The sequence below is a fragment of the Schistocerca gregaria genome, chromosome 2 (assembly GCF_023897955.1).
Source record: "Schistocerca gregaria isolate iqSchGreg1 chromosome 2, iqSchGreg1.2, whole genome shotgun sequence".
NCBI classification, from domain to species: Eukaryota; Metazoa; Arthropoda; class Insecta; order Orthoptera; family Acrididae; genus Schistocerca; species Schistocerca gregaria.
Window position 1 is genome coordinate 128,133,870 of NC_064921.1, and position 25,234 is coordinate 128,159,103.

Here is a 25,234-nt window from a genome sequence, read left to right on the forward strand (position 1 = left end):
GAGTATCATTGGTTCGTATACCTGAATATCCTCTTTATTTTATTCCTCGCGTTAACATCAGTATCTTGGGTAAAATATAAATAAATGTCCATAGTGATTCATTTTCTGCAACCGAGCCCATTTCCTGACTCCAACCGAAGATAAAATAGTGACCTCGGTAAACCACATTCCTAGCGTTGTCGGATTGGACACGCGTCTCTCCTTCTTAAGTGAGGCATTACCCACTGCTTAATATTCAGATAGTTTTACTCGTACGTACTTCGTAGGGCTTCAGTGAAGAGCTAATCATATGCATATGCAAGCGTGCAGTACACTGTATGCCAATTTGAACCTTGTTGCACGTCGTCTTCACGGTGCTGCAATTTTATTGGGGAACAGTGTGCATGCAGAGATCAGCGCCCAAAGATACAATTTCCTTTGTGTCTGTGTGTGTGTGTGTGTGTGTGTGTGTGTGTGTGTGTGTGTGTGTGTGTCTGAAGATGCTCATATGACACCATTCATGCCCTCAGTGGTGCGGAGGCATCCGTTAGCCGGGTTCTAAGTTTATTATTGAAGGCTGTACTTAAGGCTTCCGTTTGATCAGTGACGCAGTGGCAGGAATGTACTGGCCGACATCTCATGTGAATTACGTACTCTGGGGCAACGATGGGTCCTCCTCCGCACTTCTCTAACAGCGCATAAAATCCTCTCACGTCCTGAAATGTCCTATACCTAGGAATCATGAAGTTCCTCTGTAGAATCTCATCCACTTATAATCAAAACGGCGACTTTTTTTCTAATTTAGAAAGAAGCAATGATTCTACGTAGTGTATGGAATACATTATTGTGTCACTTGGACACAAAATTTTTGTTTGTGTACCCACCTTCAATCACACGAGGGCACTCCATTTTTTAGTAAGTTTTTATTGCAGTGTGAAAGAACCTTTAAGCTTTATTTAGAACCATTGCTTTATCTGCGATCGAATTCGGCCTTAAAATGCACCATCTACAGGGTCCTCTGTGATAAACTGGGTAATGCTGCGGATAACCGGGTAAGTGGCATTATACACCACTGTAGACGCAATCAAACTGATGTCCGCGTTCATGAATTTCTTCCCATTCTGGTTGTGGTCCTGGCAAAGCCAGAGTGATTTCGTCATTTCAGGCTTCAAGGACTGCAGAAATTTCTGCCATTTCGGGAGAATTCGCTACCATGTCTTTTAGTGTAATAAATAAGCGTACACATCATATTTCCTAAATGTTTCGAGAAAGCAAATCATTGTTTTCGGTACTTGGGGTATTCTGCTGTGTTATAATTGAACCGATCGAAGGAAATGCGGCTGCGTAAAATGGAGTACTGACACGTTATAACAGCAATCGATAGCTCTCTGCCGGCCGCGGTGGCCGTGCGGTTCTAACGCTGCAGTCCGGAACCGCGGGGCTGCTACGGTCGCAGGTTCGAATCCTGCCTCGGGCATGGGTGTGTGTGATGTCCTTAGGTTAGTTAGGTTTAAGTAGTTTTAAGTTCTAGGGGACTTATGCCCTAAGATGTTGAGTCCCATAGTGCTCAGAGCCATTTGAACCATTTTTGATAGCTCTCTACGATCTTTGAAATTAAAGGCTTGTTGGTCAACACAGGCAGATTTGTTGCCAGACGCTTGTAACTTTCGTTCAGTTTTTTTACCTTTTCAGTCTTACGACTAGTTTGACGCTGTCGTTCATCTTACTCCACTGTGATAAATTTATGGAAATTAGTCTGCAGATGTCCCTTGTGTTGAGTACCAAAACGTATTTATCCAAGTGTTTGGAATGGAATCATTGAATTTAATATTGAAATCAAACTAATTAAAACATGGAAGCGTTTCTGTGTATTATAATATCATGGATGCAAATATAAAACTCACTGCCGATTTGACGGGGCATAGCCATGACTCGGTAATTAGGCAAGAAGAGGGATTCCACCACTCCACTGACAGACACTGTGACAACCAGTGATGATCTCACCATCCGCCAAAGACAGATTGGCATGAAAACATGTGCATCAGATGTGAGGTTAGCATGATGTGTCGGTCAACTCGTTTTTGTGGCAGCGGGTTGATAGCCAGTAACTGTTATCTTCCATGCTGTACTGGCCTTCGTTTGTGTCTCGCAGCCGGCTGAGGTGGCCGAGTGGTTCTAGGCTCTGCAGTCTGGAACCGCGCGACCGCTACGGTCGCAGGTTCGAATCCTGCCTCCGGCATGGATGTGTGTACTGTCCTGAGGTTAGTTGGGTTTAAGTAGTTCGAAGTTCTAGGGGAGTGATGACCTAAGCAATTAAGTCCCATTGTGCTCAGGGCCATTTGAACCATTTTTTGTGTCTCGCAGAAGCGGTATTAGCATAATACGGGGTCAGGCAAAATAATGCGAACAGTGGTAGTAATGGGATGGTTGTGTCTCACGGTCAACAACGCTGCTAATACTCCTGTCGCGCTGGACTGTGCGTCTTCATTACGGAGTAGGCATCAGTGCAGGTGTTTACGAGTAGTGCACACTGTGTATTTGCATTCAGAGGCCGAGGTAGACGTGCAGTGAAAGACCTATCAGAGGTCCAGAGAGGGCAAATTGTGGGGGCCCGATTAGTGAAGCATCAGTAACGAAGACGGCGAACTGCTTGAATGTTTCAAGAGCAAATATTTCAACAGTCATGACAGCCTACACAAAACATAGAAAGACATCAGCGCGTAAACGTTTTAGTGGGTGCAAATCAAAACTAAATGACAGGGATCGTTTTACGCTAACACAAATTCTGTCAAAACAATACTAAACTACGGTTTCCTAAAGTGATTACAGAGCTCAATAGCCATCTATCGACACTTGTCTGGCGAGAACTCCATAAAGCGAATATTCATGGACGAACTGCTGCGCCGAAACTGTTAGTGACGACAACCAACGCAAAGAAGCCTAAAACATGGTGTCGGAAGCATAAATCCTGGACGGCTGATCAGTGGAAAAGCGTCGTACGGTCCAACGAGACTACGTTTTCGTTATTTCCAACACGGAGCCGGGTTTACGTCTAGAGACCGCCGAAAAAAGCGTACAATACTGATTGCTTGATTCAAACTATTAAGCATGGAGCTGGAAGTGTGATGGTATGGGCAGTCATATCATGGTATTCTGCTGGCCCGTCATTACTCTATGCCATGGTCTTTCACTGTTTTTTGAAACGGTGATTGTATACTGTTGAGAAGTACTGAAGGAACTGTTTCACGAATATATCCACTCATTAACGTTCGGTGAGACATACGGATATCCAGGGACTTCTTACGTTTTAGTTTAAGACCCAGGTTCGTGCCCATAATGTCAACACAAATGTTTTTTGGGCTGCAATGTAGGTACGGTTGGATATTGTCAGCATATAAATGGTAGTTACAAATGTACACTTGAAGTGTCATTGACGTAGAACTATAAAAACGATGGACGAAGGAGGGAGCCCTGGGTGGACCCCAAAGAAAACATTTTTCCATTATGATTTCTTCGAGGCACTCGTTGACACCTGTGTTTGCAATATCTGTCGAATAATAATAATAGTAACTGCAAAAATGAGGAGAAGCGTATTTAAATCATAAAAAGGTGAAGAACAAATGTGGCAGACATTGCTCGGTTCAAAAGCAGCTCACAGGTAGCAAGATACGTTAGGTAATGAGGCGAGCGAGAGCGAGAGCGAGAGCGAGAGCGAGAGAGAGAGAGAGAGAGAGACTGACTATTAGTAATACAGTCTTAGTATATTTTGTCGACACCTGAGCGACAGGATGGTTCATTTCGAGGCACGGTGATCGTATGTTCTGCTACCATCGGTTACAATCTGCTACCATATCCTTATCGCGACTGGCAAGTACTGAAGCAAACGAAATGATTTCTCTTCAGAGTAGACACTTTTCCTATTTTTGAAGTTTCAGCATTGAATGAAGCTTCTACCAACTTGCTGTCTAATTCGGATGTCTGTGTCGCCTCGCGGCAGATTATACCGATCGTGAAGGTGCGTGTTGTAAAGGTAAATAGTGATGATGGCTCTCCTTTGTGGGTTCTACGTATTTAAAGCCCTTTATTCCGAGAAACATACTCCCTGATGAAAGTGTAACTGCATTTTGTGATCAACCTAACTGGGTCTTTTTGAAGCAAATTCTGAACGAACTACCATATAACGGGATACCAGGCTCAGGTGATTTTTATAGCCAATTTCGCGTTGCAAGTTTATCAATCTGCATGAAAGCCTCGTTTGAACGGAAATCGCCATCTTGACTTTAATTTGTTACTTATTAATGTCAATATTTATTGATCTGTAAAATTTGGGAAGAGCACCTCGATAGCAGAGGAATATCATTACGGTATCATCGTCTCCCAGTAACAAACAAAAAAGTAATATTCACATTCCAGTATTTGCAACACAACAGTATTTTGCTATAGACTTTTTGCTTTCATCACTTCTTCAGCTTATTTCTGTGTGTAATTTAAGTACATCTGCCGGTTGCTGTGGCCAAGCGGTTCTAGGCGCTTCAGTCTGGAATCGCGCGACCGCTATGGTCGCAGGTTCGAATCCTGCCTCAGGCATGGATGTGTGTGTGGCGTCCTTATGTTAGTTAGGTTCTAGGGGACTGATGACCTCAGATGTTAAGTCCCATAGTACTCAGACCCATTTGAACCATTTTTTTTAAGTACATCACTGTGCCGTAAGGGTGTGGCACCAGATAAAGACTTAAGTGCGCGTATGTAGTATCAGCGTTGCACTGAGGTCTCTTTATGTCCAACTTTTCAGAGATGGTTGCACGACCTAGCTGTTCGCTACAAGATGCTAAATCAAACATCTTTCAGCCGTCTGATTTCCAAACTTCTTTCATTTGGCTACCAGTTTCGGCGATTTACCATGCCATATGTAGGCGCCTGGTCGACGTGGAGGGAGATTGTACCTCGGTTCTCGTCAAAATAGGGGGCAGCATTAAAATACTGGTATCTGTAGATTTCTGCTTGGTATAGCGATCACTTCAACCATCATCTGCCGACTGTCGCTATAGCAAGCACAAATCTACGAATACCAGTATTTAAATGCTGGCCCCTGTTTTCACCAGAACCGAGGTGGAATGTCCGTACAAATTTTATCAGGGGCCTGAGTATGGCGTAGTAGATTGTCGAAGCTGGGAGCCAAATAAAATAAGTTTGGAAATTATACTGCTGAAAGGTGTTTGATTTGAAATCGTATTGCACTGACGTGTCAGTGCTACTGCGCTATAGCAGCTATTACACAGAAGACATGTCATGTGCCGTCCACATTCTTGGAGGAACAGATCATTGTCCTTGACGCACGCTGCTCAGCGTAGCGCGTCATGTATGTGGTTGCGCCGGAGGATGCTGAATAAAGCATGCAGCAAACTGAACAGAGCAGTGCAGGCGTCGAATTAACGAGTGCAGTAGAACTCTAGCTAACCAAACTCCAACTATGCGAATCACCAGTTGTACAGATTGCTTTGAGGAAAAATAAATTTGTACTGTATGAATAAAATTGTTGGTTTTGTTCTATAGTTTTTACAGTATACAGTACACTGTACGTTCCTCCATCGTTCTAAAACTCAGTCTTCAACGAATGTATTAAAAGACAAAATCTTCCACTTAACAATGAATACAGTACGTTCATTATTGTACCCACGGTACGCGTATTTTGTTTGTAGTGATCGTCTTGCAGTGTAGCACACATAGTCTTATTTTCCATATCTTTTGTTTCGTTTTGTATGTGTGTTATAATTTACTGTGCGGCTCATATCTTCTGCTAATGGTCTTGCCGCAGTGGTAACGCCGTCTCCATCTGATCATCGAAGTCAAGTGCTTTCGGGCTGGGCTAGCACTTGGTCGGGTGACTGTCCGGGTCTGCTGGGCGCTGTTGGCCAGCGGGTTACACTCGGACCTTGTGAAGCCAATTGAGGAGCTGCTTAACTGAGAAATAGCGGGTACGGTCACGAAAACTGACAACGGCTGGGAGAGCGGTGTGCTGACTGCATGCCTCCCCACATCCGCAACCTGTGATACCATCGCTGAGGATGACACGGCGGTCGGTCGGAACCGTTGGCCCTCCCGAGGTCTGTTCGGACGGAGTTTCATATGTCTTCTAAAAGGAAACTCAGTGCCTTATCTTTGGCAGACAAAACAAAATTCCCTGCACAATTACACAAAGGCGTGGGCGGTAAGCAGTTCGCTCAGATGTTTAGCGTGGGAACATCAACAATTTCGGACATAAAAAAAAAACAAGTCATCAATTTTAAACTTCGTGTCTGCCCTTGAGAATGAAGATGGGAGTTGGTCGAGAAAAGCTATGAGAACAGCAGAAAAGAAAGGGCCTGAAGAAGCAGTTCAGTCAGGAGGACGACATTGTCACTGAACTAGACGAGTGTCCGTCAGCTGGTGAGGCGTTTTCGGGTCTTGACACCTGTACTAACATGTTTCGAGGGGCGGCCTGGCTGCAACTATATAATGCTGCTCACCCTCAAGTTGTTGCGAGACTAGGCTGCACGAAAACAATTGAAGACAGCAAAACAACTGGCTCTGACCGATATGTTCAAAAACTGACACTATATGTAAGCACAGTACTGTACAAAGTCTAAATAGTATTTTTCAGTATGCATTAAATTAATATTACAGTAGTACGTATACACAAACTTGGCTATTTTTTAAGAAATGACATGTTTTCATAATTCACCCAATTATCCATTTATTTGATATCCGGAATGGGTCCGGTCCCGAATCATCCAGGTAACTGGAGTTCCACTGTAGTTGCTTCTCCAGCACGCAAGTGAAGCGTGCGTTGATGGTGTTCCTATTGGAACGTCGTGACACGTCGTTGCACAACAAGTATACACAAACGACATTACACACAGAAAACTTTGTTTTTCCGATGAGGTATGCGTATCTTGGAGAGAGGAAAAGTGACTTAAAAATGAACGACAATGAAATACACAGGGTGAATCAAAATTCACACGATTCCTTGCATGATAACGGTCAAAAAATAACAAATACTTCTATGCACGTTGCCGGCAGAAAATGGACATCGAAGAAAGGCAGTTTGTCAACACTGTAAGTATATGTAGGACAAATATCTTCATTCAGTAACGTATATTTGTTCTGATCAGTTAGTGGAGAGGTAGCGTTTTATGTTGGAATGCTCGAGTTACAGTGTTCTATCCCGGATCTGGGTGTATTTTTTATTTTCTAGTTTTGGCTTCTCGTACGTTACACAACAAATTACACCAGGTCTTACACACAACACAGAGAAATATTAACGCTAACACAGAAACGAAATTACAATGAAACACACACAGTGTCTCTATTTAAGATGTAACAAATGGCCACTATTATTCAATATGGTATCTGTATTAAACAATTACACATTATATTTGTAATTATTTCTGCACTATGAAAGTATAATGCATCCCCTTTACCACAGTATCATAGGAAGCGCTATTAGTATGTTGTAATAACTATTTCATAGTTTATAGAACGTTAAATAACGCGCTGAGGGAAATGCATTATATTTACAGATAAATGATACTTTTCTTGCGAAGTTTGTCTCTTCGCAAGGGCTCGTTCCTTTGTTCCTATATAACCTATTTAAAAAAAAGTGCGTGTGGGGTTCTCTCAAAATGGTGTTTATAACATTTTTTTCTGTTATTTGCCTGTTCTAGGAACACAATTTACCATTAGATATTTGACACTTTTCAAGTATACATTCGCAACTTGCTTCTGTCATACAAAGAACATAGTCGATCAGAGAGCAACATGTACGAAACTACATAGAGTGTAAACCCACTCTCTTGTATCTTATCCAACTCTGACGCTGTCTGAAACCACTCTGAAGCTACTCTGACGCACTAGGCGCCATTACGAGTCTAGCTTCCAGTAGCCTCTAGCACAGGATATAGTCGAAATTAGTATTAACATGACCGTTGTAACTGAAACTGTTTTTTAGACTTTATTTGTATATTTTTTCTGAACATAATTATTTAAGTAACGATTTTTAGCCCTAATTGTGAATAACATAGGTCGCAAATGTTGACTACATGAAAAATAGACGGTTCTTGCTATTTTATAAAATCGATAGCAATCACTTGCTTGCACTGTCTTTGTAACTCGGGAATTGTTATTATTTTGTCTGCAACCTTTGCTTGCGACACATCTGTGTAACACAAAGTTAAGTATTGTAATCTTTTCCTTTAGCAATAAAACTCATTAATACGATATGTTTCAATGTTGTCTAGCGATCCGAGAAAGCAGGTTTCCTAGATATCCCATATTCGATGACTGCGCAGGATTTAACATAATATACAATGAGATGTTTAAAAAAGGCCACATAGTACATGATATTTTAATACATTTATTTTTAGCTGCTGAGACACTCCCACAGTCGAGTCAAATTAAGGAAATCCCTGATATCTGGCAGCACTTTTGACACAACAGCGAAGCGGAAATGGCTGTAGGTGAAAACAGCAGCCGTCTACGGAGCAGCGAAAAGACGTTGTCATAGAGACTTTTACAAAATCACGTGGTAGACACGCGAAGCAGCTGCACACAGAAACTGTCCAGGATCATGTTTCCTAATCTACTGCACTCACACGTTTGTACGATTGTTTCATTATTTCGAAGACTTTTCACGAATACATGGAAAAGAAATTTTTTTGATACTATTGTAGAAACACAATTAATCTTTTGGTTTCGTTGCTTATTGAATATTGGCAAAATCAGGACACACCCGTTTTCTCAGCTAGTAATTAAATAAAAATTACGTCTTTACCTGTGGTGGTACGTTCACACTGCCAGCTCCGTTCAAGAACGAGTTGTGTTCATATAGTACTGGCGCACCGAGTGACGTGTTTAGACACATTCTGTTTTCGAACACATTCCTTCCGCCATGCGACTCTGCTGAATGAGCGGCACTGATTTACCGTGAACTCGTGCGAAAAGTACTCACAACTCGTGCGCGGCAGCGTCGAGAGAGTAACAAGTGTTTGAGAACCTGAGGTAGTCGGTTGCAGTATCAGTGCCGTTTCCTCAGCTGTTCGCCGTGCTTTCTGACCACCTACGCCAGCGAACTGCGCAGAAACCCGGCATTAGCGAACATCCATTTTTTCTTGGCACAGTTTTAAATCTTCCCTCTTGAAGTTTTAATCGGATTCCGAAGTTTTACGCGACAAGTTCGTTACAGAGGCAGAAGCGAGTAATCTCTGCTGATGCTGTGTCGTTCGTCTGCCAAGCTGTCGTCTGTCAACAGGAATCTGCCGAGCGAAACAGTCGGGGACTCGGTAGCAGCTGCAAAGAAGCGTGACGACCGACCTCGCAAGACAGATCAGACGATGTAATTACAGGTGATGGCTGTTTCGACGTCACTTAACAGTGACTGTGGCTGTAGACGGTTATTCATACAACGCTGGTTCCGCACAGTTAAATAGGATAAAGTTCCATTTATCCGCACGAGATTTTATCATGGAGCATTTCGCAGTCATCTGAGCATCTACATAATAATCCTTGTTGCGAACGTGACGAGGTATATAACACATTTTCTTCCCAAGTAGGCCGCGTGAAAAACTGAAAATAGAATTTTGACATCGATAGTTACATATTTCCCTTTCATAAAAATGACACATTTATTCTAAAAATATGAATACCTTTTTTAAATATACTAGCTGACAAAAAAAGTGAAGTATCGAGGAACATTGGGGGGACGTCTATGTATCTTCGCCCCCGTGCGCACCATCGGCAGGTATGTAAGTATATAGAGTTGCAATTCTCCGTGGCAGGTAGCACGACTAACAGCAAGCGCGTTTGTGCTACCGGACCAGATTTGGTACATAAGGGGCCTCAACAACGCCTGATGTTAAGTGATCACTGGAAGGTCATGAAGTTTTGGCTTACTCCTGTGTGATCAGTGTGAAGGACCCGATCGCAAAGCTCGCAGCGTCCAGAAGTGGTCTTTCCAGCACGAGGGTGACTTGTCGCATCTGCCTGGGGCAGCACAGCAACCAGATCTCAATATTACTGAGCCTTTGTGGCGAGCTTTGGAGAGAAGGGTGCGTGGTGGCTAACCATCGTTACCTCAGCTTGCCATTATTTTCCGGGGGAATGCTATAAGAATCCATTGAAAACCATACAGACCCTGTGTTGACCCATTTCGAGACGACTGGAATCGGTTTTGAATGCCAAGACGTTTCCTATGGATTTGGATTCAGTGCCCACGAAGAAAAGATTCGACTAAGGTATTATGTACCAAAAAGAAATATTTGTTTGATGGCCTCTGTAATCACTGAAGAAAAGCGACTGTCACAAAGTTTCACAATGGAAATGACCTTAGAAGACAGGGCGAAAGTATGTCGACACTTTTCATATACTGAAAAGGAACGCTAATATTGTAATGATCTAATAGAGTGGGAGCCTCGAAAGGTTGTTGTATTGGTAATGAGAGAGAGAGAGAGAGAGAGAGAGAGAGAGAGAGAGAGACGGGAATACAAACTTCATTTCATCTGACAGACCACTGATGCCCCTGATGAAAGCAGATTTCAAAGACCAATGATCTACTACAAAATTCCATTGTGTATGTATATGTTACTCAGTAGGATGCGTTACTCCTAAGTAAATATTTTGTACGATTGCGTTCCATTTGAGTCGTTGTTTTTGAAAAGAAGTGTACCACCTGATTCCATTGTGTATGTATACGTTATTCAGTAGGATGCGTTACTCCTGACTAAATATTTTCTACGATTGCGTTTCACTTAAGTCAATGTTTTCGAAAAGGAGTGTACCACCTGATTCACCATCTGAGCGACTTACATGTCAGCAAACACCTGGGCTCTCGACGCCCAACGACAAAGCTACGCCGGAGAAGTTTTATCGAAGCACTTTCCAAAGAGCCCTTCTCAACTAATGAAAGTTTCTCGTTGTAGCTCAGTCGCTCCTGTATACATTTCCGCTAAGTGTGTGTCTTGACGTAACCTGAGCAGCAAGGTCACGTCGCGGCTGGGAGTGGTAATAAACAGCTTGTGCGTGACCCACATGTGCTGAGAAACTGGGCTGTGAGCGCTTTAGCCCCTTCGTCATAAACGCGGCACCGCTACATTCGTCACGGTAGACCACCACACTGTACTAGAGCGCGTCAGCAGAAGCTTGCGCCGTCGCTACAGCCTGAACTACGAACATTGGTCGAGTTATTTCACTGGCAGAAGGAACTCCTGATGTTAGTCGCTACGATCCTGGCACTCATGTTTTTTGTTACCGTCATCTCTCCCCCCTGACAGCGCACTATACTGAGAGGCGATGTAGTCATTCGCTAGAGTAGTGGCTTCCAACTGTGAAAACATTAACACTGGATTCAAATGGCTCTGAGCACTATGGGACTCAACTGATGTGGTCATCAGTCCCCTAGAACTTAGAACTACTTAAACCTAACTAACCTAAGGACATCACACACATCCATGCCCGAGGCAGGATTCGAACCTGCGATCGTAGCAGGCTCACGGCTCCGGACTGCGCGCCTAGAACCGCGAGACCACAGCGGCCGGCACCACTGGATTCCACCAGGTGTCAGTAAACACTACGAAGTAAGTGCGGCACCTGTTTAAATTTTAAAGCGAGAAAGAAACCTTCTTATGCACTCCTGTTTCGAAAATGACGAAAGATACGTAACATTTAGTTGAAGTTCAAACTGATAATATTGGAATGTTTTGGAACCAAGAAGAAATGGGTAAGTAAAGCAGTTGATACTGTTTTTTTTTAGAAATTTTGTATTCTTTGGTCGTTGCCAATGCATACTCTAAGTCGTGTTCCAAAATAATTTGATCTCACACTTTTATATTAATTGAAGACGTGGCCGAGAAGCCACTTTCACTCCTGTCAGTTGTGGCGAATCTATTCAGTACTTGAACACCTTCTCGATAGTGGACACTAACAACCATCATTTCATCAAAATTATGCCAGTTCCTCCAGAATTTACTTCTTTTTGTTGTCTTTGGGAGTCCAAAAAACTATACTTTGGCTCATATTTCCCTACTGAAAGTATTCCTTTATTCGCTGAAAATTTTCATAGAACCCAGACATTTATTTGGCTATTTTTCAAATCATGAACGTAGTTTTTAACAGAACTTATAACTAGTGTAGACTCACTCCGTCTAGGAATATACATTTTTCATTGCTTGCATCGATCATTGTTGACAGTTCTGTGACGATCTGAAAATCTTCGAATTCAGCCCGACGTAGGCGAAGCTCCAATTACCATGGGAAACAGATGCCTTTATTTTGTGCTGTCAAAATATCCACCGTATTTTCTTGAACACACAGGTTGTCTGTTGCTTCACCAGCAAAAGAGAGAGAGAGAGAGAGAGAGAGAGAGAGAGAGAGAGAGAGAGAGAGAGAGAGATTCCTATCAGAATTTAGGCAAAAACCTCTATCTCTTTGTAAGGTTAATTACCAATGTAATCAGAACAGATTGCTTAATAACACTATCCCAGTAACTGGAAGTGTATGCCTAAATGTCTGAGCCCACACACCAAGAGATGACTATTAAACTGTTTTATGCAGTTTCAAAATTGCCTGGTTACTGTAAGGAAAGAAGACGACCCTCCACAATTACTAGGCGAGTGTTCAAGGACATTTTTTCTTAGAAGACTTTATGACAGCTAAATTTATATTCTATGTTTGCAAATTTCTTTTTGTCAGAAACATTTGTCTTGCTATTCACAGTTTGGATTTTATACGCTCTTCGCTTCGGCCGTCATTTTGCTGCCCAAATAGCAAAACGCGGCCACTAGTTTCGGAGTATCACATTCTAATATAATACCTTCAGCATGACCTGATTTCACTGCTCTTGTTTTACTTTACACTCCATTCAACTCAAGTGATATTCAAGCTCCTAAGAGAATTGCAGTGTCATAGTTCTGAAGTGAATGCCTGAAGTGTTTCCTTCAGTTTAGAAATCGAGTTGAACTCTGGAGGGCTTAAGTCAGGGGAGTGCAGTACGTGGTAAGCACTTAGCAGCCCCATCATTCAAAGAAATGAGTAACAGCTTGCACTGTACGTGCTTGAGCATTGTCTTGCAACTTGATGGTCAGGTCCTGCAGGAAGTGTCATCGCTTCTGTCTCTAAGCTGGTCGTAGATTGTGTTCCCAAAATGAACAACTTAGAGACAGAAGTGATGACACTTTCCGCAGGGCCGGCCGGAGTGGCCGAGCGGTTCTAGGCGCTACAGTCCGGAACCGCGCGACCGCTACGGTCGGATGTTCGAATCCTGCCTCGGGCATGGATGTGTGTGATGTTCTTAGGTTAGTAGAGGTTTAAGTAGTTCTAAGTTCTAGGGGACTGATGACCTCAGCAGTTAAGACCCATAGTGCTCAGAGCCATTTGAACCATTTTTGAACTTACTGCAGGACCTGACGATCATTTTGCAGTACAATGCTCAAGCACGTACAGTGCAAGCTGTTACTCATTTCTTTGAATGATGGGGCTGCTAAGTGCTTACCACGTACTGCACTCCCCTGACTTAAGCCCTCGAGAGTTCAACTCGATTTCTAAACTGAAGGAAACGCTTCAGCCGTTCACGTCAGAACTGCTACAAATTCGTCGGACAATACACCGCGCCGCTCGAACTGTGAACACATCTGGCACTGCTAAGAGTGTTCTACGGCTTCCACATAGTTGGCAACGGGTTATACACAATGCTGGTGACTACTTTGAAGGTCAGTAAAAATTTGAAACGCGTATCTATTTTGTACGATCTGTAAATAAATAGTTGTCGCCATTAAAGTTCCTACCCTCGTATATATGGTGATACTTATTAACGCTTAAAAACCTATGAAGAGACGTAGAAGGCGCTGAGACAAGTGGTTTTATATTAGACACATGCGGTCGCAAATGTCGGGAAATACCGAAAAAGTGGATGACAGACGTTGAACATGTGACCCAATCAGATAAGTACATTGCCGCACGTACGTCGGTTGAAGTATAGGTCTGACTCCTGATCCTCCCAAGTCAAGTACTCACATAGGTGCGACTCTGGACCCATGTGTACGACTTTAGTGTCTGGTACTCGCTTCCCGCGCCCGGGTTCCCGGGTTCGATTCCCGGCAGGGTCAGTGATTGTATCTTCCTCGTTATGACTGGGTGTTGTGTGATGTCCTTAGGTTAGTTAGGTTTAATTAGTTCTAAGTTCTAGGGGACCGATGACCATCGATGTTAACTCCCATAATGCTCAGAGCCATTTGAACCATTTTTTTTTTGCGTCTGGAAAACAGAATTTTTTTCATTGTGTTAGTTTTGTATTGACTTTGAGGTAAGATTTATTATTTTATTTGCAGATCTCGCCGTCCCCGCCAGTTTACTGCAAGGTACAGTACAACAGAAACTTACCGTTTGTGTCAGAGTTAAATGAGCATAAGGTTGCGAATGACCCACACATTAGTATAATGTCTGTAAACAAAAGGGACAAAAGGAAAGAAACACAAAGTAAGAATAGCTCTTACTTGGTTACAGTGAGGACAGTAATTTTGTGGTGATGAAACATTCTCAGACTTCCATCCGAGTAGCTGCATCGAAAATCCACGACGTTTCAATGAGTGTCACTCAACGAAACGTCGCATATTTTCGACGCTGCACCCTGATGGAAGTCCGAGAAGATTTCATCAGCATTATACACCGGGAAAGCCTGCATTCACATAGTAATTTTGTGACTTCTACATTTACAACATATCAATTTTAGGAACTGCTTACGAAATGTTTACCATTTGCTCGCATGCAAGTACTGCATCCCTCAATCATCCCTTAATGTCAAGCTCAATCGCTGCACGTGCGGCGAGGAATGTCATCTGGCGACGTCACATGTTCAACATTTCTCATCAATTTGTGGGGTATTTCCCGTCATTTGCGATCCCATGTGTCTTATATTAAATTAATTGTGCCAACGTTGTCTATGTCGCTTCGGGGGTTTTCAAACGTTAATAATCATCAGCCTGTACTAGCACCAACATATGGACACGGGATTTGCGTGTTATCCGCGTCCTTCCGACGGGCGCGCGGTAAATGCGGAGCGTGAACTATGGCGACGTTACTACAGAATGAAAGCAAATAGAATCAGCGTGCTGTAATTCTTTTCTTGGCTGACGAAGGACAAACACCGGTAGGCATCCGCTTGAGAATGAAGAATGAGTGTGGGGCAGCACGTCTATTGAATACGACTCCTGTGAAATTATTCGTCAAGGGATGCCTCCTGCTTCGTGATAACGCACGTCCCCAGATTGCAAATGTCGTAAAGCAGAAATTACGCCAAATCAAGTGGCAGACACTCGACCACCCGCTGAGCCGTGCTGGCCCCGGCTTTTGCGTTGGTTTAAACCTTGACTCTTGCTCTGCGTTTGCGGTTATGTCGTGGTTCTTCCTCTTTCTGCGTGTGGTAGCAGCAGTTGGTAACGATATTCGCACCTTGTACTATTTTTGGTCGGGTGCTGATAGTTTCTGGCTAGCCGGTGTGCGGCAGTCGGTCGGTTGGTGTGGATCAGCCAGGAAATCACCGCGCGGTGCAGTGGGCCGGACCCGCTGGCGGTCTCAGTGTCGGAGTGTATGGGAGCTGTTGTGATTGCTACGAGTTTCGTGGCTCACCGACCCAGGACAAGCCGGCACGGTAGCTCAGCGTGTTCGGTCAGAGGGCCGCGTGCTCTCTGTAATAAAAAAACTGAGTCAAAGAATCAACGATCAACTTGAACGGATGTCTTGTGACGTCCGCCCAGACCAAATACACCGAACAATATCGAACGAAATGAGTATAAAAAAAAGGACATCAAAGTGAGTGGTGATTTAATTACCGAAGGCAGTCTGTTCACATTGTGCCGTTGGTTTTCATGGTTGGTTGTTGGGGGCACTCCCGTGAGCAACAGCGAGTGTTCGAGTTGGCGAAAGTTTGGCCACCATCCGGTGGAGTTTAACTGTATTTTGGTTATTTGAAGTCCACATGCACCAGCGGTTTTTTGTGCCTTGTAGCCGTTAGCGTTCTGGTTACCTGCCCAGGCCGCTCCGGCCGATGTGACGGAGCGGTTCTAGGCGCTTCAGTCCGGAAGCGCTGTGCTACTACGATCGCAGGTTCGAATCCTGCCTCGGGCATTCTGGGGGACTGATGACCTCAGGTGTTATGTCCCATAATGCTCAGAGCCATTTGAACCATTTTTGCCCTGGCCGTTGACGTAAAATTCAGACAGTGCCCTTTCCTTACCGTGTTGTAGCTGTCCAACACGTGTGTGTAGTTTTGACAGCTTATGCGTACTTGGTTGTGGAAGGCTACGCCTTTTACGTTTTGGCTTTGGAGTTTCTTGTGTACTGGTCGAGTGGAAAGCAAGTCGTCTTGCCGGGGGTCTCTTGGTTGGGTTGCCGGCGGGCGGATATAGTTCGGCCGACTACCTGTCTCTCCTAAGCGAACGTTAATGTTTTAAGGGCAGACCAATCCCCGAAAACTTCTGATCGCCACTGGCTGTACTGCCTTTTCTCATTGGTGCTTGACTGTGTATTTTAATGGCTCATAGCCGATGGTTTGAATTTGTATGCTTTTAGTTGGGTTCTAAATAATGGGCCTTCAGTCGCTTTAAGATTGAAAGTTCCTTACTTGTCAAGTCTTGCACTGTTTGGGCCTTCAGAATCATTTAAAATATTTTTTTGGTCAAGGATTTGGGCCTTCCACCTTTTGAAAATTCATTGTAGTTGTGTTTTAAATCATGCGCCTTCAGCCGTTTTAAAAATTAAAGAGGTTGTTACGTTAAGCCATAAGATTGTGTGACATATTCAGTCGATAGATAAGCTCGGAAATTTGCACTGTTTGGGCAACGAAATAAATTTATATGTGTTCGAATGTAACTGACAGCCGCTCATTTTTAGCTCCTTTCCACAATTCCAACTACGTGTTCTGTCCTGGGGATTTAACCAGGCGTTTCACCCGCCATGTAGTACTGATCTCTCAGCACGCGATTTCCACTTATTCGGTCCCTCAGGAAAGGCCTTGAATTGTTTACTGTCCATGTAGGACGAGGATGTGCTGCAGGCAGGTACAGACTTCTTCCAGCAGCAGGACACCGTGTTTTACTAAACGGGTATCTCCAGCCTGGTGCGTTGTTGGGACGATTGCCTCAATGCTCACAGCGATTTGGCCAGATTGGAATACCAGTTGTGGACTGTATGGTCTTCTGACGGAGACTTTTTTTCATCGCAACTTATGTAGTTTCCCCCATGACCGATGGACCTCGCCGTTGGTGGGGAGGCTTGCGTGCCTCAGCGATACAGATAGCCGTACCGTAGGTGCAACCACAACGGATGGGTATCTATTGAGAGGCCAGACAAACGTGTGGTTCCTGAAGAGGGGCAGCAGCCTTTTCAGTAGTTGTAAGGGCAACAGTGTGGATGATTCACTGATCTGGCCTTGTGACACTAACCAGAACGTCCTTGCTGTGCTGGTACTGCGAACGGCTGAAATCAAGGGGAAACTACAGCCGTAATTTTTCCCGAGGGTATGCAGCTTTACTGTATATTTAAATGATGATGGCGTCCTCTTGGGTAAAATATTCCGGAGGTAAAATAGTCCCCCATTCGGATCTACGGGCGGGGACTACTCAGGAGGACGTCGTTATCAGGAGAAAGAAAACAGGCGTTCTACGGATCGGAGCCTGGAATGTCAGATCCCTTAATCGGGCAGGTAGGTTAGAAAATTTAAAAAGGGAAATGGATAGGTTAAAGTTAGATATAGTGGGAATTAGTGAAGTTCGGTGGCAGGAGGGACAAGACTTCTGGTCAGGTGACTACAGGGTTATAAACACAAAATCAAGAAGGGCTAATGCAGGAGTAGGTTTAATAATGAATAAAAAAATAGGAGTGTGGGTAACCTACTACAAACAGCATAGTGATCGCATTATTGTGGCCAAAATAGATACGAAGCCCACGCCTACTACAGTAGTACAACTTTATATGCTGACTAGCTCCGTAGATGACGAAGAGATTGATGAAATGTATGATGAGATAAAAGAAATTGTTCAGATAGTGAAGGGAGACGAAAATTTAATAGTCATGGGTGACTGGAATTCGATAGTAGGAAAAGGAAGAGAAGGAAACGTAGTAGGTGAATATGAAATGGGGGTAAGGAATGAAAGAGGAATCCGACTGGTAGAATGTTGCACAGAGCATAACTTAATCACAGCTAACACTCGGTTCAGGAATCATAAAAGAAGGTTGTATACATGGAAAGAGCCTGGAGATACTGAAAGGCTTCAGATAGATTATGTAATGGTAAAACAGAGATTTAGGAACCAGGTTTTAAATTGTAAGACATTTCCAGGGGCAGTTATGTAGTTATGTGCGTTCTCCCTCATTACATGGAGAAAGCCAGGAACATGTACTGGATTCGTGCTCTACTTCCGGAGCGGCTAACAAAGAATTTATTTGAAAATTTTTTAACGATCTTCACAACTAATCGGTTCGTTTCTTTTTAACTACATAAGAATGTCAGTCCAGTCATTTTATAGTCTTCTGGAAAAATAAGTAATTCTGTTTTTAGTAGTGATACCCGTATGCGAGCTTGTATAAGTCCGGAATAAAAATTGATAATTACTTTGGAGTACAAAAATAAAAAACCGTAGTTTATTTATAAAAACATTTGATGTGTCAGAAAATAAAACAATGCAAATCACAATTAACTCATTTCCTTTCTGAAATACAATTCCTTGGAAACGAGTAACTCGAAAGATTTGTAACACAAACCGATAATGGTCGCACAAATGAGGAAATATGAAATTAAAAATGATGTATATAGCCAATCGGTTGCAAAAGGTTTTGCCGTGATCAGGTTTCTGTACCACTAGGGGTATCTTCTTCGGAATGAACAAACTCACATAACTTAAATTACGTTATACTTATAGGCATACATTATGAGCTAAAAAGCATAAGTCAAATAGCAGAAATGATAAAGTCATCCATGAAAAACAGTAAAAGTTACCCAAAGGACGATTTATTATATTATTATAAATATGCATATTATAATCTGTAACTGTGGAGTTGATTCTTACCGTTTTTCTTCGAGGACTCAATCTATCATATCTGAAATTTGACTTGAGCGTTTTAGCTCATAATGTATGCTTGTAATTTTAACGTAATGTAAATTACGTGAATTCACTCCTTCTGAAGAGGATACCCATAGTGGTACTCAAGACTTTATGCTGCTATCAGTCGTATTTAAAATTGTTCACCACAGTAAGTGTGGAAAGTTGTCGCAAATTTTGTTCCGGGATGCTTCGACAAGCGCGCGGAAACTGTAGACAGTCAGCAACCTATGTCATCGATGAGACACCTTGCTCACAACTGTTTGCGCGCAGCCAGCTATTTGCCATTCTGTCAGACGTGTTCTAAACACGGCAGCCGGAACCAGGAAATCCTAGCTGTCCATTGGAATGAACTGTCGTCGTTTTATAAGCTCCCGCAGCCAGGAAGCCTGGAGTGTCACAGCGATGAACTACTCGCAGAGTTCAACGCGTATAGTTATTAGCTTACGAGAGCACCAAACTCTGATGGAATCCGGGAAGCGGATCATCGACCTTTGGTCTAGTACACCTGACAGTCGGAGTTTGATTTTTACCGGGTTTTCGACGGCCATTTAGACGAATACGACAGACAAAGAGTTAAAATACTGTAAGTCACATAGTCAGAGACAGATAGCAACATGACTTCCCTCCCTTTCGTTAACTGACGACCGAATGTCCAGACAAATTATAAAAAAATGTGTGTGTATATTCCACATCTCCTCTAAACCACTAGACCGGTTTCAAGCAAACTTAGTATACCTATCATTTACTGTCTGGAAAGAATCACTGTACGGTTGGAAACCACACTTATCAAAGAGGTGGAGGTTCGGGTGAAAAAGTAGTGTAGGTCTTGCCGCGAGAGTAACCATAATTTAGCTATCCAGTATTTGAGAATGAGAGAACTTAAAGACTTTCAGTAAGCTTTAGACACAATTTCAAACTTTTAATTAACTTTCTCTCGCTGACGACTCCCACAAAATGAGGAAAGGGAAAAAAAAGTTTGTCACCTTCTACATTTCCTCTGTTCATGTAGTAAAATTGGACATTAAAGGCGACATTTTGGTTCACTACCAGCTGTAATTGTAACACATTTTGCAGACAATATTCACATAAACCACTGGATGTACCAGAAAACTCACAAAATCGTGCGACACTTAGTTCAGGAGATAAATCATAAACACTAAATGAGTGAAAAACTACCGCATCATGCAAGAAGTTCAAATTTATTACTTCGTTGCTAATAACTATTTGCAGCACTTTTCCCAGACACTATCCACATAGCCATGGAATGTACGTAGAAAAATGTATCATTCTATGACACGTAGTTCAGGAGATACGAGGTCATGAACTTAAAGATGCACGAGAAACTGCCACACATGCATGACGTTTCAAGTTTTTACTTCTTTGTTTATAACACTATTCACAACATATTTGGAAGAGAGTTGCCACATATACCACTGGATGTACCTGCAAAATTATATCACTGTAGAGTACAAGTTTAGGAGTTGTTACGAGCATTAACCTGCGTGAAAATGAAACTGGAGGGCGAAATTAGTTAGACATATATCTGAAATATGTTAAACACGTGTGAAATATATTTGAGTCGTGCATATACGTGTTAGGTCACAGTAAAAAGCTCATCCTAAACTGCCAGAAAGATTTCAGTCAAATTTGGTAAACATATTTGTTACAATATGGAAATCAATACTGTATGGGGGCCGGACGGAGTGGCCGAGCGGTTTTAGGCGCTTCAGTCTGAACCCGCGCGACCGCTACGGCCACAGGTTCGAATCCTGTCTCGGGCATGGATGTGTGTGATGTCCTTAGGTTAGAAGGTTTAAGTAGTTCTAAGTTCTAGGGGCCTGATGACCTCAGATGTTAAGTCGCATCGTGCTGAGAGGCATTTGAACTTATTGGGATGGGTGAGATAACGTGGAGAGGGAAGGGAGAACGAGGAGATGGACAACGAAGGGAAAGGAGGAAATAGGCGCAGATAGGAGGAGGAGCAGATGGACCGAGATAGGGGAAGGGAAAATTGACTGAGAGGAGGAAGAGGAGGATTTGGACAAAGAGATGGGAAAGGAGGAGATGGACACAGAAAGGGAAGGAGAGGGGGTGAACAGAGAGAGGAAGGAGTTGAGGATGGACTGATAGAAGACTCGGATAAATAAATGGTAGGGCAACGCCAGGTTTCTCAGCTAATTAAAATAATAGTTTCCTACATTATTAATACTGTGGAGTCCGTACGATAGGACAAATGGTAGAGGGAGGGAGGGAGGGTGAGAGAGATAGAGAGAGACAGAGAGTGACAGGGGGGGAGCACAAACTAGCAACAGCTGAAATGGAATTTTAAAATTATTTGGCCTCGTGACTAAATCATAGTTAAATCAATAGTCTTTTGTATACAGTATGTACCATCAACAGCGACGTTCGTCATTAATGGATTAAAGTTAAGTATTTCACCAGCTACGTCCATTGTTACTAAATCTAATTTCCTTGTCCTGCTCCAGACCTCACGCCAGCCTGCGTGAGCTAAATCGCGTTCCTTTCGGCCTCCTCTAGTAACACGGTGGTGGCTCTCCTGACAACCACAAAAACTCCTACTCGCATTTGTCCTTTTTTAAATTTATTATACACTCCTGGAAATTGAAATAAGAACACCGTGAATTCATTGTCCCAGGAAGGGGAAACTTTATTGACACATTCCTGGGGTCAGATACATCACACGATCACACTGACAGAACCACAGGCACATCGACACAGGCAACAGAGCATGCACAATGTCGGCACTAGTACAGTGTATATCCACCTTTCGCAGCAATGCAGGCTGCTATTCTCCCATGGAGACGATCGTAGAGATGCTGGATGTAGTCCTGTGGAACGGCTTGCCATGCCATTTCCACCTGGCGCCTCAGTTGGACCAGCGTTCGTGCTGGACGTGCAGACCGCGTGAGACGACGCTTCATCCAGTCCCAAACATGCTCAATGGGGGACAGATCCGGAGATCTTGCTGGCCAGGGTAGTTGACTTACACCTTCTAGAGCACGTTGGGTGGCACGGGATACATGCGGACGTGCATTGTCCTGTTGGAACAGCAAGTTCCCTTGCCGGTCTAGGAATGGTAGAACGATGGGTTCGATGACGGTTTGGATGTACCGTGCACTATTCAGTGTCCCCTCGACGATCACCAGAGGTGTACGGCCAGTGTAGGAGATCGCTCCCCACACTATGATGTCGGGTGTTGGCCCTGTGTGCCTCGGTCGTATGCAGTCCTGATTGTGGCGCTCACCTGCACGGCGCCAAACACGCATACGACCATCATTGGCACCAAGGCAGAAGCGACTCTCATCGCTGAAGACGACACGTCTCCATTCGTCCCTCCATTCACGCCTGTCGCGACACCACTGGAGGCGGGCTGCACGATGTTGGGGCGTGAGCGGAAGACGGCCTAACGGTGTTCGGAACCGTAGCCCAGCTTCATGGAGACGGTTGCGAATGGTCCTCGCCGATACCCCAGGAGCAACAGTGTCCCTAATTTGCTGGGAAGTGGCGGTGCGGTCCCCTACGGCACTGCGTAGGATCCTACGGTCTTGGCGTGCATCCGTGCGCCGCTGCGATCCGGTCCCAGGTCGACGGGCACGTGCAGCTTCCGCCGACCGCTGGCGACAACATCGATGTACTGTGGAGACCTCAGGCCCCACGTGTTGAGCAATTCGGCGGTACGTCCACCCGGCCTCCCGCATGCCCACTATACGCCCTCGCTCAAAGTCCGTCAATTGCACATACGGTTCACGTCCAAGCTGTCGCGGCATGCTACCAGTGTTTAAGACTGCGATGGAGCTCTGTATGCCACAGCAAACTGGCTGACACTGACGGCGGCGGTGCACAAATTCTGCGCAGCTAGCGCCATTCGACGGCCAACACCGCGGTTCCTGGTGTGTCCGCTGTGCCGTGCGTGTGCTCATTGCTTGTACAGCCCTCTCGCAGTGTCCGGAGCAAGTATGGTGGGTCTGACACACCGGTGTCAATGTGTTCTTTTTTCCATTTCCAGTAGTGTATATGGATCAATAGCCGCTGTAAACTTCTTGAGTGGAAGGCTGAAATTCATCACATATCTGTGTTGTAATCTCATCAAAATGTTTCAAATCGACTGAAACATTTCGCTTACAAACAAGAGTTAAAAGCAGATATAATTATTTACATAAAAATTCAGTTTTTAATATACTACGTTTTTAAATTAGACTTAAACGTATAAAATGATTTCTCGTGGCATCATACATATTCCTAACACTGTACAGGTAGTCCTGAAAATACTTGTAAGATTTCAAACTAAAAATGTTGGGCGTATGCAATAGGTATTAGTAACCATGTGCATCAGTGATATACTGTATCTCCCCCTCCTCCCCCCCCCCTCCCACCACAATTCTTCGTTTCGACTCTTATAAATATTTTTATAGCTATTAAAACTGACAACCACACATGTTCGGGACTATGTGGATGGGGCTAGGAATCCATATGGGCCTAGGAAGAATCATTGTATACCTTTATTTGTGCGATTTAAAACGTGGTATGTTAAAATGGATTTTTATTTAATTATTATTTTTGAGATAATCGCTTTATTTCACGCATAGCTATTAACTAATTTCGTTCCCTTGAGCATTTTCAATCTACCTCTTTTATTTTCATACCGGTAAAAAAATACAATCATACAGCATCGCACATCCCACACATGTATGTGGAGAAATGAAGACCTGCAGGCATCCTTAGTAAAGGGTCCTTATTATCGTTGGAGTTACTGGCACTATGTCAGACATGAATTCCACATGCACAAGGGACAGATTTTTTTTTTCCATGCGAAATTCACGTCTGACATAGTTGTGCTGTAACTACAATGATCATAACATTCCTTTCTTGAGGATGCCCTCAGGCCTTGATTTCTCCACACACATGGGTGAAAGTATACGATGCTATTATGAGTGGAATTTTTCCCTGTTGTGCAATTGTGATGCAATATTGCGGACAATATTAATAGTAATGTCAGACTTTTTGCCGATGATGCATTTATCTATAATTAAGAACTGTCTGAAAGAAGCTGCTTAAATATTCAGTCAGATCCTGATAAGATTTTAGTGTGGTGCGGAGATTCCCAACTTCTTTTAAATGTTCATAAATGTAAAACGGTGCACATTAGAAAATGAACTATAATATCAGTGTCTCACAGTTGGAACCAGTCAACTCAAACAAATACCTGAGTGTAACACTTCGTAGGGATATGAAATGAAATGATCACATATGCTCAGCTGTAAGACAGGTTGTAGACTTCGGTGTAGACACTGGCGAAATGTACTCAGTCTACAAAGGCGATCACATACAGATCGCTTGTGCGATCCATACTAAGTCCTGCTCAAATGTGCGGGACCCGTATTGGGTAGGAGTGATAGGGGATATTGGAGGTATACAGAGAAGGGCAGCACGAACAGTTCGTTTGTTTGACCTATAGGAGACTGTCAGAGATATGCTGAAAGAATTATACTTGAAATGCCGAAAGGGGCGGAATTACCTAGCAGCTAAGGGCGAAATGAAGTGATTTTTTCAAAAATAAAAACAGCCCACGAAGGAAACTGACTTCTCTCAAAACCAAACTCTGTTTTTTTACACTCTCAGAAGGTTTCCTTTTTAACACCCCATGGGGTTTCTCCCTGGTTGTGAACCACCCTGAAGGAACGAGCTGTTTTTATGGTTCCGTACCTCAATCTTGAAACGTCTCTGTGAAGTCGTTTCATAAGACGATTGTTGAATTCAGTATTCACTTTACTACCTGATTTTAGCTCAATTCCAGAAAAACTGAGCACTCAAATAAGGCCTATTGAATATTATATGTGTGTTTTAATGTGGGGTTTCGGCTTTGTTTTGTGGGAAACGCTGAGTTGGTCATCGTCTGCTGGGAGCAGATTATGTTTCTTCTCGTTCGAAGGAGAGCGCAGGATGACGAACTTAGGTTTCCCATACCTGAACAGAGAGGTTTACCCATCTTAGTCAAGGCTGTGTCGAAGGCTGTTTTTGTGTGTGAGGTTGGTGACGGAGGGCTTCCCTTCTGGTAGCTTCCGTTTCACGGGGAGCTAGGTAATCTGGAAAGAGAAAGGGGCACTCTTCAG

The 25,234-nt window shown here is 43.5% G+C and overlaps 1 protein-coding gene across 8 annotated transcripts in view; it reads left to right on the plus strand.

Moving 5' to 3' along the window:
- LOC126336504 (neutral ceramidase-like) overlaps nt 1–25,234 on the plus strand; it is a 489,135-nt gene that overhangs the window by 143,179 nt on the left and 320,722 nt on the right. For 4 of the 8 annotated variants that reach the window (XM_050000278.1, XM_050000275.1, XM_050000281.1 and 1 more), the window contains one exon: nt 14,334–14,363. The exons of the other annotated variants lie outside the window; for them this stretch is intronic. The gene's annotated coding sequence lies outside the window, so the exon portion shown is untranslated. The remainder of the gene's footprint in view (nt 1–14,333; nt 14,364–25,234) is intronic. 8 annotated transcript variants of the gene reach the window in all.